The sequence below is a fragment of the Stigmatopora nigra genome, chromosome 3 (assembly GCF_051989575.1).
Source record: "Stigmatopora nigra isolate UIUO_SnigA chromosome 3, RoL_Snig_1.1, whole genome shotgun sequence".
NCBI lineage: Eukaryota > Metazoa > Chordata > Actinopteri > Syngnathiformes > Syngnathidae > Stigmatopora > Stigmatopora nigra.
The window spans coordinates 3,333,085-3,347,647 of NC_135510.1; the positions used below are offsets into that span (position 1 = coordinate 3,333,085).

The window sequence follows — 14,563 nt, forward strand, 5'->3', positions numbered from 1 at the left end:
ATGACCAATCCTGTTGTGCCTAAGGAGTGGAGCTATTTTGCTTTTCTTGTTTAATATATTATATTTTCCAGTTCGCATTATTTGAAAAAGAAAACAATGTAAATGATACAGTAAAAGACTGACAAATGGTGATTCGCGGAATATTGACGATCAAAAGCAAAAAGTGTATCTACAGTTCTACAGAAATTGTAAAACTGTAAAAAAAATCCTCACAAGGGTTCCAGGGGGTGTTGGAGCCTAGACCAGATAACTACGAGAACCAGGCAAAGGACAGTCAATCACAGAAGTCTTATTTAAAGTATCTAAAGTATAGAAGGTACCATTATAAGTATAATTTATGATCAAATATAATTAGTTTGCAACAAAATTGCATTTTTTTGTATTTTTGCACTTATAGCTCAAACCACTGCTCCACCAAACCTTATATATGACCATAATGGGATAGTTTTGTTAAAATTAAGGAACACAGACATTTGAATCTCTTCTTCAATTTATCATTGACATATGGACTCACATGTAAAAATACCTATAGAGTCGCTCAATTAATGTCATGGTATGTGTTTTATAGCTCATGAAAAGTGGACCATACCGTATTATGGCAAAAAGTGCAATATTCCATCAACATTTTTCAGTTCCTAACTCAGATAAGGATGAGACATCACATGTCATGTCTGTGTTGTCAACATTGATGGTCTCCCAGAGGAACTCTAAATAGGAAGGACTAAACCCAGAAGGATAAGGCCCCATGTGTATTCATACACACAACACGGTGACACAAATGCTTGTTTAGACGATGCAACATCCCTCCCACACACCACCTTACACTTTCATTTCCCCCTTTTCCTCTACGCCGACTCCTCCCTTTTTGTTCACCACAGTTTATGTACACACACAACGTGTAAACCTCTGCTGTAGAGAATGTAATGTAGGTCATCAAACAGAGCCGACTAGGGAAAAGGGGATTCTGTTTTGTGAGCCTCCAGAGTATGAGACTGATGCGAGACGAGACGGTAGGGAAAACAAGAGTGAAAAAAAAAAACAATGGAAGAAACAAAAGCATCTCCAGCAAACAGTTAAAACGTAGCGTGCAACTGTTTCAGGGTGTCGTCGCTAGCAAGACAGCGCATTTCCCTCTCCCTCTTTTTCGACCTCCCCGGTGAATAGTTGATGCCTCGTACCTGTCTGTTCTTCCCTCGCCATTATCAACCCTACATGAGATTGCACTCAAGACATTGTTGGAATTTTTGATAACACGGATTGCCAAAAGTGAAACACTGTTCTGAATTAATAAACAACACGGCCTGGTGCTTTTAGAGCGCAATCCGTCCCTTTTCTCTTTCCTTGCCACTTGGCCTAATATTAGTAGTATTATTTTTTCATCCTACTGTTGTCTCTTGGTAGATATCTGAGAAAGCTCTCCTGTTCTCGGTGGCGAATCGGAGACGAGTGTATTGGGAAACGTGTTCTGTCAGATGGCTGTGATTTTAAGCGAACAGAGCGAATCAAGCAACACAAATGACGTGAAAAGACATGAGGATAAAGTTAGAAAGCCTGATTTTTATTTCATCCCCTCGATATGACCTCTTGGTTGAAAGCTTCCATATGGATGTGTTGTACTATAAGAGGCTTTGTCTTCAATGTATCTTAAATTTATCATTAGGTGAAAGAAATAGAGCTGAAATAGTCAAAATTTGAGTTGTGCCAAGATATATTTGTAGCAGAATACTGTATACCAATTATAGTTTTTCACTCTTCACAAGACAATCAAACATAAGAAAAAAATTGGACAAATTGCAGTACGCACTACATTGTAAATACACACTTAGGGAATATGTGAGGAAATGCAACAGATAGAAAAATTATGTGACCGGACGTTTGGTCTCCGGTCTTTTGGTCGCCGGTCAAATGGTGACAGAGAGTTTACTGTTGAAGCCAGCTCTCAAAATGATATTCATGGGAGAGAGTTTAATATCTAAGAGAGAGAGTTTAATATCTATGTACTGTTTAATATCTAAGTACATTTGACCGGCGACCAAAAGACCAGCGACTAAACATCCGACCACCAAAAATTCAAGTCACCAACTTCAAAACTGAGGCGCATGCTCTGATGACTTGACACAATTTACAGAAAATACTAGATGCTTGAGCTAAGGTAATATTACGTTATCCACAGTGTGATACCTGTCTGTATTAGAGATTTAGATTTATTTTATTTTATTTTACTTATTTATTTTTGAAGAAAAAAAATGTGGGCAGGACATGATTCGACTTGAACCGCCTGCGCTTTTCTTTGTGTGTATGTGTGCGTGTAATGGTATGAGCGTATGGAATAGATCCATCCTTTCCTGATGTGGCTCCCAGCAGTCGACAGCCCTGGCAGCCATTGTCATTTTCTGGCAGCCAGATTACTACTGGGGCTGGCATTTTCCACAGTTGTCAAGTAAGGATTTAATGGCCAATTATCCTCAGATAAATATATTTCTGCTGAGAAGAGGGAGACTGGGGGGCGGCGACGGTCGCTTCTAATTGTGGGGAGCACACGCCCCTATAGAGTGGACCACCTCCTGTATCCACACGCTGCCACTTTATTGTCACCTAAGATGTCAGCTGGACCCTTAAAAATAATTCCAGGGTGCTGGAAATGTTATGTACAGGCACAAAGTACATGCACTCGTTAAGAAGGGCGGTGCCGTCTTCAAAAAAAGGACATGAGGGTTCCAGGCGTAATATATCTAATGGTGAAAATAGAACTGGACATTACAAAGGGTGCAACTGATCAGTGCAAATTAATCTTAAAAACACATACTAATGCACTTCCCTTGTCTTCAAGTTTTTGGGGATTTTTGTTTCATTTTATGTGAAGGAATCTTACATCTTTTTGCCCAAAATGTGCCCGACAAATACACCTCACAGGAACAACAATTAACAAATGCAACAACACTACATACAGTTGAAAAGTGAAGGATATACCCTGACATACAGTACAGACTGTATCCATGTTAATTGCCGCTAACCTGGGCTAAGCGGCCCCTCGCCGACGTCAACTCGGGTTAATGACAGTCACAGTCTCAATCGGTGTACTGGAGGATTTAATGTCTCACCTTTGGCATCGGGAAGTGCTTATAATGATGCCGGGTGGCATGCGGCGTGTCCTATGTGGCATCCACGATGATTTAAAACTCCTACAAGGAGAAAAAAGATCGCCCATTTACACACTGATTCATGCACAAACACAAATTATGGCTTTGAGAGCATGAACTAGCGACAAAAAATTCACAATTTACTAAAATGTTGTTTTTTTTCAACAAAAAAGTGAACCTATGGGATTCAGAGTTTATTCAGAGCCGTGTGTCTGCCTGCTTGTCTTCAAGATAACATGAAAATGAATTATGGGATTATTAGCAAACTTTAACGTTTGTAATATGAAATTTTGATTGAAATTTGGGCTAATGGCATAAAAGTTTATGTGGGTCGGAAAATATTTCTATAAATTTGCAGGGTAGGTAAGAAGAGCAGAATAATGCAAAGAACAGGGTGAAATGGAATAATCTGATTGGACGCCAAATCGAGAGGTACGATTTACCTAGTAATGACTTGCTATTCTATTATACACCCAAGTAATCATATGATTTACATATACATGTGCCATGAGTTGTTATGATGCAACTAAAATGGAGCATATGTTTTATTTAGACTGATTTCCACCTTGGTCCCAATCCCAACTTTGTTCTTTCGTTTTCCCCATCTATCTGCTCCACTCACGATATTAACCTTATCATCAGTGACACCCTAATGATGGGTGTGATTATGCATTCGGACGGGGGTCTATGCGCAGTGGTGTTGACACGGTGTTGACAGGCTGGCGCATTGGCGTCTCAGGTGTCAGGTGGGCCGCCGCAGTGTTAGGCGCAGGCTTCATTTAGATTCGATTACAGTGATGTACGCCTTACGGGTGTCACTTCCCGTCCGCGTCACAATTTAGCGAAGGGGAACCCGTATGCGGTAATTGTGCTACCTGGGCGCCAGAGCCCTGATGGCAAATCAAGCAGCAGGGCGTTTGGCGGCATTGCTCATTTATTTGCCAGCACTTGTCAGCAGTCGGAAGAAAAAAAACTGCGAAAATAGGTGAGCTGAACACATAATAGACCACCATCCAGTGCAAGGTTGAATGAACAGAATTCTAACCAAAACACATGTTTCTGTAGTGGTTAATATACTACAGAAATGATTGTCATATTTGCCATTTGCTGTTGGTGAACTCGCAACAGTTACATTTGTCTTGAATGTAACATTTTCTTCCAGGAAAAGCTCTCCTTTTTGCGTTATTATTATAATTGTTTTTACAAAACTCTTAATTATTGTGTTTAAATATCCCAAAAAAACATGTTTTAAACCAAATCTAAGGATGGGTAATGTCCCTTTTCTGGTTCCTAGTCTTCCTTCTGTAAATGTAACTCATCTGCTCTGCTCATTCAGCCAAGGGCCCGCTACACCTTGTGTATTGTATTGTTCACCTCATGTAAACGCATGGTCTCATGCGAGCGCACTTGCAAATGACACTTGTCATGTGACACTCATTCCTGTAGCTAAACAACATCTTGGTGGCACAGTAGGGAGATCACAGTAGCTGATTTCGTCAACACGATGAACGTTCGTCTTCGGCAGCTGCGAAGCCTGCTGGGTATTGTATATTCCAAATAGCCTCAAGCGGTGTGCTTACAGAATGTGCAAAGAAATGTGTTTATTTCACTGTCGGAGTCTGTGTCTGCGTGTGTGGTGGCAGTCCACATCTGAGCGCCACATTGCGTGAATGGCGGCTTTGGTGATTTGTGTGCAGTCATTGCAGTCTGGTGATGGCCATTTTTTATCACGCCATTTCACTGACATTGTGGTAGCTTGATTGGAGAGGCCTTGGTGAGGTCGCACATGAATAGTGTGATTTGTGTGCTCTTGAAGTAACGTCATAGTACTTTTTGCAGTGTTTCCATGGACCAACTAGTATAACACAGTATGTGCGAACCCTTCCTACTAAATATAACTGCATTATGTAGTTACCTACCTGTCCCTCAACCAAAATGCCTAATTGTATAACCCCAACTATTTGATCAACGAGCTGATACATGTTTAACTACATTTTAGATTGCTTTGACTTGATTAATTTGATTTGAAACACATTTTTTAAAGTGATTTTACTCAATTAAGGGCAATGTCTTCAAAGTGTACAACAAATCAATGGGATCACAATACTTTGCCCTAGGTTTAGACCTCCAATTTCAACTGTAGTCTTTGTCTGGTTTTACATTTCTGAATCTCAGCCCAAATCCTGTTAACAAAGCCGGCAAGGCCGCACCCTCATTGACTTTTTAGTTCAAGGAAACCACAGAAACAGGATGAGAGATGTGTTGCAGTCTTGCTAAAATTGCTGACACCTCATTCCTGTTTCTGTAGCTGCCATTTATCATTTCATGTTTTACCTCTCATCTTTCATAACCACATTTTATCTTGTTATCTGCAACCTTGTGTTTATCCCCAAATCCACTCCCTGCAAAGCAACAACAACGACTGTCATTCCGACGGGGTGGAAGTGTTATGATTGCCCTTATCGCTATTCTTTTCTTTGCCTCCTGAATGTAAATCTCATGTTTTAAAGATTCCTTTAATGGGAATCAAAGTCTAAATATTTCAATGGCACTGGTTTATTATTCAGGAGACTCTGAGGCGTTTGCAGACTGCGAGGGAGATCCGTGTGGCTGGCATCTTAGCGGGCTCAGGTACACGTCTTCAGCCAGCAATATTACAAGGATTAGCATGGTCTATGAAATATTTAGTGGATTCCTTCTGCCCTCCCTCTAAAACCCAATAAATCAAATGACTGCCAAATGTCATTACAGTGATGGTCTTTGACTGCTCGACAGAGAGCGAAAGACCCCTTTTCATATTCAAATTTGGGGTCGGAAATAAATGAATGTGCAAGGAAAGTTTATATGTTTGATGCTGAGGCGGTTGGTTCTTCACTTGGTGCCAACAGGAATGGCGCCTGGCCTTTTCATGCTGGATTAGCCCCCAAAAATTCCCTAAAACTTTTTAGGGGAGTACAACCAGCTGTCACTGCTATTGTTTAGGCTGAACAGATGACAGACACGGACAACATACCCCGTCTTTGATGCCCCTCCTCTGTTTGTGTTTTTACTTATTCATATGGAAAAGCAGGGATAAAACACACTGCTAATTTGCAACAAATCAACACTGACCCACAAAGTGGATGTATTTGGGTTGTGTTGGTGTTCTGTTTGAAGGCTAGCTCACGACGATTCCGCAAAGGTAGTCAACATAAAAGCACAGCAGACAATTTGCATTCTACGTGACAAAATGAGATCAACGATCAAAGTAAGTCTATATTCCTGTGTTTGTAAGATGTAGTCCCCGTATTTCTAATAAAAACACAAGGTACTACAGTATTTGATAGACTGGCTCAATTTCTCGATTCTGCCTTTGATCAAAATTGGTAAACACCAGATTCTTGGACGATTCTAAAAGATTGAGAGTTATGGTTTGCTCATTTTAGATAACAATGAAGCTCACATTTTAATATTTACCATTGAAAATGGTTATGTTATTGGTCAACAATGAATTTGGTGGGTTGACTACAAGAGCCTTTCAATTGAGGATCCATTAGATAATATTAAATGGGTACACACAGACAAATAAGTAAGTAAAAAAGTTCTTACTTGGCTTGATATCGGGTTTATGCCTTCAGCATTATGTGTGATGTGCTTGTCTTGATAATCTGTAGTACAACACACACAAAAAACAGAAAACAGTAAGCTCTTCTAATCGTCTTGTCAATCACATTTTATCAATCAGACGCCGCTATGTTTTTACTTCTTCTTAAAGGAAAGCATAAGTACGCGTCAAATATGAATCGTGGTGTACCTGTCATTTTGACAAATGAAAACATCTGGATTCAAAGAAAAAAACAGTTGGCAAAACTAATATCCATTATACATCAAATTGATCACTTTGAAGAAGTCATAGGTGTGAAATATTCATGCCAAGCTGTCCAAACTTTATCCTCTTTCCGCTCTCCAACGTTGACTTGACTTTCTTCTCCATTAATTATCATGCCCAGAAGGTTTTTTTTTCTTTTACAGCCATCAGGCTGAATCATCTTGACAAGGCGGCATGGCCCAATTACACCACAGCTCTGCCAGGCTTTGATGTGGCGGAAAAGCTGGAAGATAGGGGGCAAATTGCGCCCGCCATATTATGGTAATGATCCTTTGGAATCCCACCGCTAAACTTTGCTTGTCGCTTGCTTAAAGGAGATGCTAGTGCTAATTACAGAGGTGCGCAGAGGTGGGATCTGGGGGGCGAGGAGGGCGACGCCCGAGGGCCCCACGTGGCGGCCGACACCCTCCCGCTAAAAGTGCAGCTCATAAATGTTGTAAATGAAAATGAGACAAAGTGGACTTATTCCTGTTTAATTATACATCCAAGAGGGTTGAACAGGTCAGAGGGTCCCGCTGTTAATGAACACATCTGAGGAGCTGGAGCAGGTTGGGGAAGGCGACCGGCATCTTACGAAGGCGGTGTTACAAGGAACGTGCGATAATATCAGCCTGTAATTAAGTTGTCACTTCAATTACAGACCCTTTGATTGGAATTGTCGCCAATCTACCCCCCTTTCCTTTACCCGTCTGTTTGCTTAATAATTAGTCTGACGAGTAGCCGCCACGCCCGCGGCCACAAAGTTTATTGTTGCGTGAGATTGACTAGCATGAAGCGGCAAATGATCCAAAAACAAGAGCGTAACTGATTGACTGCCAGACCTTTTGGAAAAACACTCCGGTAGTTGTTTGATTTTCTCGGATTCAAATATCAATACATGAGGAAAATGTATTGTTAAGTGTCCTTTTCTATGTAATATAAGGCTTACCAGGTATATTATGTCTAATATTGAAGTTGATAAACAGCCACATTTTAGTGTTCATTGCGTGACCTCAGTTCAGTTAGCATTAAATCACAATAATCTTTGGTTAAGCTAACGTACAATACTATGCTAATGTCGAGTCATAGTCGCAGTAAATGTCATCTGATGTCTTGTGAAAAAAAAAAAACTATTGAAATATCAAATGAAAATGAAAATGTGCAGCATTGGTAACCTTGCAAACATTTGAGCACCTGAGTTTGCATTGATTGATTGAATTTGATTGAGGCTAATGTTTTATATATAACTAAAACAAACACTGACTATCATATCGAGTCTAGTATAAATATTACTGATTGGTTTTTCTGTTTAAGACATTGTGTCATTGTCTGTCGCTAAAGGATAATTGAAAAACACAGCCCATGAATACAAAACACAGATTTGAAGCAATGCTTGGTCCTCATATCGAAAGGCTAAAATAATAATATACATAATTACGGTGAAAGAAAAGCATGTCCAACTGAAATCAAATTATTTGGCCACTTTGAGATCTGGACTAGATAATGAAGTGATTACACATGATGTCCCTTATCTATGAGTTTAAACTATATTGAATATTCATGACCAAATGAGAAAATAACATAACTGTTAGTCACACCGGCCTCACTAATTATAGACAGAATAGATGTTCATTACAAGTTAAAAATAGATATGTTGAAACACGCACATACCTTGACCATTTTGCACATTCAGTTTTGTCTAAATGAAGTCATCGAAGATAATTAATATTATTCTTCACATATCCCTTGGAGCTGGTGGTAACATAAAAGTGAATATAAATATCCCAAAGACAAATTGCAGTCACAGAGATTGCTTGTAAGAACAGGCTTGTCTTTGATAGCACCTTGTCTTTTCATAAGGAAAACTTTGTCTGCATCAATAGGCATAAGAAAGCAAACATAATTATCTGTTTGCATTACGCTGGAAAGCAGATCAAAGATCCTCAGCATGCCTCAGATAATGTTTTAAACTTTTTAAATGTACGTGAATCTCTATAAATATACAATAGAGGAGAGAAAGAGAGCAGTTTGTCCTCAACGTTACCTGGTGAGGACATCTCTTGGGAACACTGGGGGGGGCCTCTTTTTGTAAAGCATTCTCGCTTACACTAGCGTCCCCTATTTCATCAGAGAGCTCTCCATACACATGCTTTGAAATGGCAGCTCGAGAAGAACTTCTGAAGGCACGCTGAACATTTCTGACATAGGTAGACTCAACACTGGGCAACTGCAGATTTGTGTTTTTCCTTGGAGAGACCTTTCAAACTAATAGAGCGGTTTTATGCCTAAAGCAATGCCATGCAATTCAAGTCAACATACAGTGCTTGATGTCATGTTAATGTCATTAATTATAGCTTGTAAATATCACTTTTTCCTCCTTACCAGATGTCAAGTTTTCTTCGGCTTGGCTCGGAATACAAACAGAAACATGATCTGGTGTTTCCAATTTGGTTAGCCTTTTAGTGGTTTACATGTATTTGTGTGTATTTATGAGGTTGCATGAGGAATTAATACATAATTATTTATACAAGTCACTCTTTGGCAAATGTTGTGGCTCTCTCCACCTTTTAATGGTGGCATGAATGATGCTTGGTTAAAATAATTCTTAAAGACATGACAACTGATTTAACTGATTTAAGTATGGTTAGCCAAGGGTGTAACCTATTATATCAATTTATAGCCAACGTTAAGCTTTCTTTTAAGATATTCTGATTACCAACAAAACACAGAATACTAGTAATTGGTAGGCCCGTGTGGCTATGATATACAAGCAAAAGTATGTACATAGGCCAAGTTGTGTCTACAGACACAAGTGACGAGGGCATGATACAGTTACACACCCTCTCACTTAAGTAGTAAATTACACGTGACATGTGTAATATTTTTTCCAAAAAAATCTAAATATGCAGGCATTACTACACTAAATACATTCATGTGGAAATAAATGCCCTGCTTAACATGAAACATCCCAATTTTAGGCCATTTTTTGTGACTAGTTCAACGAGAACCACGCTAATCTGTTTAAGACATAGCAAGTACTTTTCTAACTTTGTATTATTATAAGTAGATCATACCCCGATGGGCCACGTGCTGAAACAATTAGCAACACTCCATTGACAATATAAAGGGGAACACTGGTCCATAAATCCCTACGCAAATAGAGGACATGTGGCTTTGTTTTCCACCGTCAGTCTAAAGGCACTGCAAAGACTCAAAAATTTCAAAAGGGAAAACAAGACAGAGTGGTTACACCCTAGTAGAAAAACTGTGTTTTCTGTGAGCGCCTGCCACGGGACTATGTCATTCATTTGAGGTTATGCTATCCTGGTCACTGAACACATCGTGGCTATGAAGCCCCAGGGGTGCCGGCGGTAGTTGCGGCGGTTGCACAGAGTTTGATGAGGGTTCCTCATGCATGTGTCACTTTGCGGCCTAGGAAGCCTTGTGTGCCTGACATTGTCATTACTGGACAACATACAAACGTTGTGGTGTGCAGCACGCAAAACGAACCGAAATGGTTTGCTTTTCCCCCTCTTTTTCCTTGACAGCAGGGTGAGAGTACACTTATTTATTTGGAGTAAAGTGACTAGTGACTCCAATCAGGCAGATGGTGGAGAATCGTTGTTGTGGTTGCAAATGCGAAATAAATACAAACAGTTGAATTCAATGCAGTATCTCGGCATTTGCAAGCAAAATAAAATGGAAAAACCTGCTTCATTATAAGTTGCAGTGTACAGTATTCCTGTTCATAACAATTCTCTGAAGCTTATTTGCGGTTACATATCAGTTCCACCACAGCATCATTCATGAAAACAACATTAGGGAATGTGCACCTCATGAATAAGGTGGTAAGTGAACCCTTTGTGTTTCTCTCCAAAAGACTTCTTTCAAATGAAGTGTGGTATCAAAGCTCTTTGGCCGAGGTTCGCCCGGACAGCGTGCATGGCCGCCATCCAGTAGTTCAAGCCTTTGATCTTTGTTGTAATAACCCGTGATGAGATTCTCTGGCTATTCTTTTTTCCTCTGTTTTGTTTTAAAGTTGCATAGACACTCCAAACAGGCCTCCCGCGCTCTTTGCCGCTGTCAATCTGTTTAATTTACACTGACAGGGTTCTTTGGCCGGGCGACATGTGCAACAGGAAAACTCAAAAAGCGTTCAAGGAGAATGAGCATAAAAGATGGAATTAGTCAGCGAAGGGAGAACATTTTTTGTCTCCCTTTCTCCTCTACCCCCTGTTGTTTAAATATGCATGTTTATCTAATGTCTCTTGGTAACCTACTAAAAGTAAAATCTTTTGGTGACAGCTAGTTTGCCGAAACTTAGCATAGCCAACTCGCTTTCAGAGACGAACAGGGTGATTTTGCTTGTCTGGCAATGAATTGTTATTCATCTCTCTATACGTCTCTAGGCACTTGGCTGTCTTCTCTCCATTCATTAGCTCGCTAGGCAAATCTAGCCAACCCAATTAGCAATACACGTTAACCAATAATTTATGTTGTCCTACAGGGTCTGTCTCACTATGTGCCATACCAACAGTATTTACCTATCTGCGGACTGGCCAGTCTACCGTCACCGGACGTTTGGTCGCCGGTCTTTTGGTCCCTTTTGGTTGCCGGTCAATTGTACTCAGATATTAAACAGTACTTAGAATTTAAACTCTCTCTCTTACATATTAAACTCTCTCTCAAAAATATAATTTTGAGAGCTGGCTTCAATCGTAAACTCTGTCACTATTTGACCAAAAGGGACCAAAAGACCGGCGACCAAACGTCCGAGCACCCCAGTCTACCAATGTGTCGTCTATAAAAACAGAAATTGGTGTGCAGTAAATTTACCTGCTGATTCAATTAAGTAACTTACTTTCAAGTAAACATTTTGTTGGATACAATCCACGACTCTGACAAACAAAATTATGCCGCAAAGCTATTTAAGGAAACGTAATCGGTTTAGGTCTTTGTTTCTTTGTCTCTCCCTCTCTTGCTTTGTTTCTTTCTGAAAGTAAAACAACATCTGAAACGCTGCCAACAGGACATAAACAAGGGCAAAATCTTATTCCTAGTGCAAAGGACATTGGCATTAATGCACTGACACAGCATCCACGCTTCAACGAGGCATGAAAATGCGCTGCTAAACAGGAAACACAAACACGCTGATACATTCCATTTAAAAACCATCAGGCCGCAACATTCGCTGACACCCAGAATATTTCCCTAAGATATTGGCTCATTACTGTGCTTGTTAATGGCAGCAGACACGGACGGTGACCTTTTTCAGAGAACTTCTATCCTTATACTCTGAGTTGTAGGGATGCCAGGGAAGATGGACGAGGCTAGAGAGGTCACTGCGGTCGTAGACGACTATCTACACCGGCCAGATTTACAGCTGCCGGCGGCCGAAACGCCTCAGCCTCGGGTTTTTGCCCACATACTTGGAACAACTCATTTAAGAGTTCACACAATTCCACTAGTATATTTTAAATATTTCAGTGAGTGTCTTAATCATCCCACAAGACAATTATAACTTTACAACAACGAAAAAAATAGCTAAATCTTTACAAAGAATCCTCTGTCGTCAACTCATTAGGTAATGTAATGACCCTTTTACCCTGCAGATGAAGTTTATTGGGCCAAGGAAGTATTCAATTAAAGTAAACAGAGGCGTGTCCAGAGGCACTATCATGCTTCATATCCAGATCTGCGAGATACTCGTTTTGTGGTGCAAACCTTAAGGACCCAGCAGGAAAAAGAAATGGAGGATTTATTGTCAAGTATGAAAAGAAACCGCCTATGAACCTTTTGGTTTCACTTGGCTCCTAAGATAAATCTTTTCGCCAGGACTGATTTACTGAAGGCCACTTGCTACATGAACTTGCTGAGCGGATAAAGATGAGGCAGGTCGCATCCAGTTTGCACTCGCACATCCAGTTAGGCTCCTACTCAAAGGTCAACACAATGACACTCACCGTAATCGAACTTTAATTGAGAGTTACTCTGGCTTTTAATATGGCTAACCTGGAGGACAACTCCACTCCACTAAAATGGTTATAGGGTAGATAAATGTTTCTAAATCAATAATTTCAGTTATTCCATTTTAATGATTTCCCGATCAGAATCAGAATGGTCTTCATTGTCCTATCGCAAAGTTTCACAATGAACTTGGCACTTCATGAGATTGAGGATGTGAGGGGCATTTTCCGACTTTATAAAAAGAAAAACGGCGCCTTGTCGGCCTTCACTGTCGCTACTCAGTACACGTTCATACATCTGGACCTCACAGCAAATTGAAACGAACGTAAAATTGAGTGTAGTGGCGGTCCATCCATTCACAACAGTTTTCCTTGCCCTAACAGGTGGCCTTTCTCACGCTCTCACCACGGCCACATGGACCGATCTCACCTCACCGTTCGTCAATGTCCCGCCACACCTGAGTGGCAACGGATCAAAGCGCCGTATGCCCTGCTGACAACCTCACAGCTGCCCTCATGCGGAACCCCTCCTCTTGACTCCTTACTTCCCTCGCACATGTGCTCCCAAGGCTGACCGCAAATCCGCCATTTATCTGCAATACGACGTCTGGAGAGCAGAGTGACAGATCTGGAAACTCTCTACTGTGTCCTTGTGTGCTCGGCGGCCGCTTTGTTCACTCTGTTTGCGTCCTCTTCCTATAAAACTATGCAAAAAGGCACGTTCTCAGAAATGTGTGGTGACTCGAGCCAGGATTTTTGCAGTGATGCCTAATTGTACGTGAGACTTGTGCTTGTTGAATTATGCCGACAAGTCCCACAAACAGCTTGAAGAGATGAGTTGAACTTTCAAGTTAGAATGGCCCAAAAAAGTCCCTTTTTTTATGTTTTTTAAAAGAAATGCTTTTCATCACACCAGATTGAATCTATTTGCACATTTGCCCTTTTGTCTTTTTAATACCCTTCTTTCGTCACTTTCAATTTCGAGGGTAATAAAAGTAGCAAAAATGGTTTTATGACATTTGAGTTGTATCTTTTCCCTGAAAACATGGTTCATCCACTGTATAATTAGTGTTAAGTACCAGATGTAAAATGATCTTTACTGTTCCATTTCTAGGTCTTGCTTTTATTTCATGATGCAGATGCTTATCAAAAACAGTGACTTCTCTGATAGTCATCACATTGCATAATTCCAGGTTGCGATCTTGGATTTTCCTCATGGAACGTGATATCGTCTGACGTACACCGACACCCACAGGAGGATGCACCCCATGATTACCCTGGCAGGATAACACTGAAGACTAGTTATGGCGGGCCAATGGCTAACTGAATTTGGAATGTTTTGGGGATCATAATGCAAAAATCTCCACATATGACGCATAAGAAAGAATTGCATTACATTTCTCAGCCATTTACAACTTATCACTTAACTCGGAGAAAAGCTGACTTTTATGTAACATTGTATTTGTGGTTTCGATTTGAGATGTAAAGAACACGTGAACCAGAATCTGCAAATTCCTTCAATTTACGTATTGACAATTGTGTTTAATGTACATTGGTGCATTTTCATAGCAGTTCTGTGAGGGTCTGATCATTTTTTAAGAAATGCATTG

General features: G+C 40.4%; 1 long non-coding RNA gene across 1 annotated transcript; it reads left to right on the forward strand.

Annotated features, from left to right (window-relative positions):
- Nucleotides 1-6,224: 6,224 nt before the first annotated feature.
- LOC144194111 (uncharacterized) lies at nt 6,225-13,971 on the forward strand. Its single transcript, XR_013325834.1, has 2 exons — nt 6,225-6,387; nt 13,338-13,971. It is a non-coding gene; the product is annotated as an uncharacterized LOC144194111 (long non-coding RNA).
- The last annotated feature ends 592 nt before the right edge of the window (nt 13,972-14,563 follow it).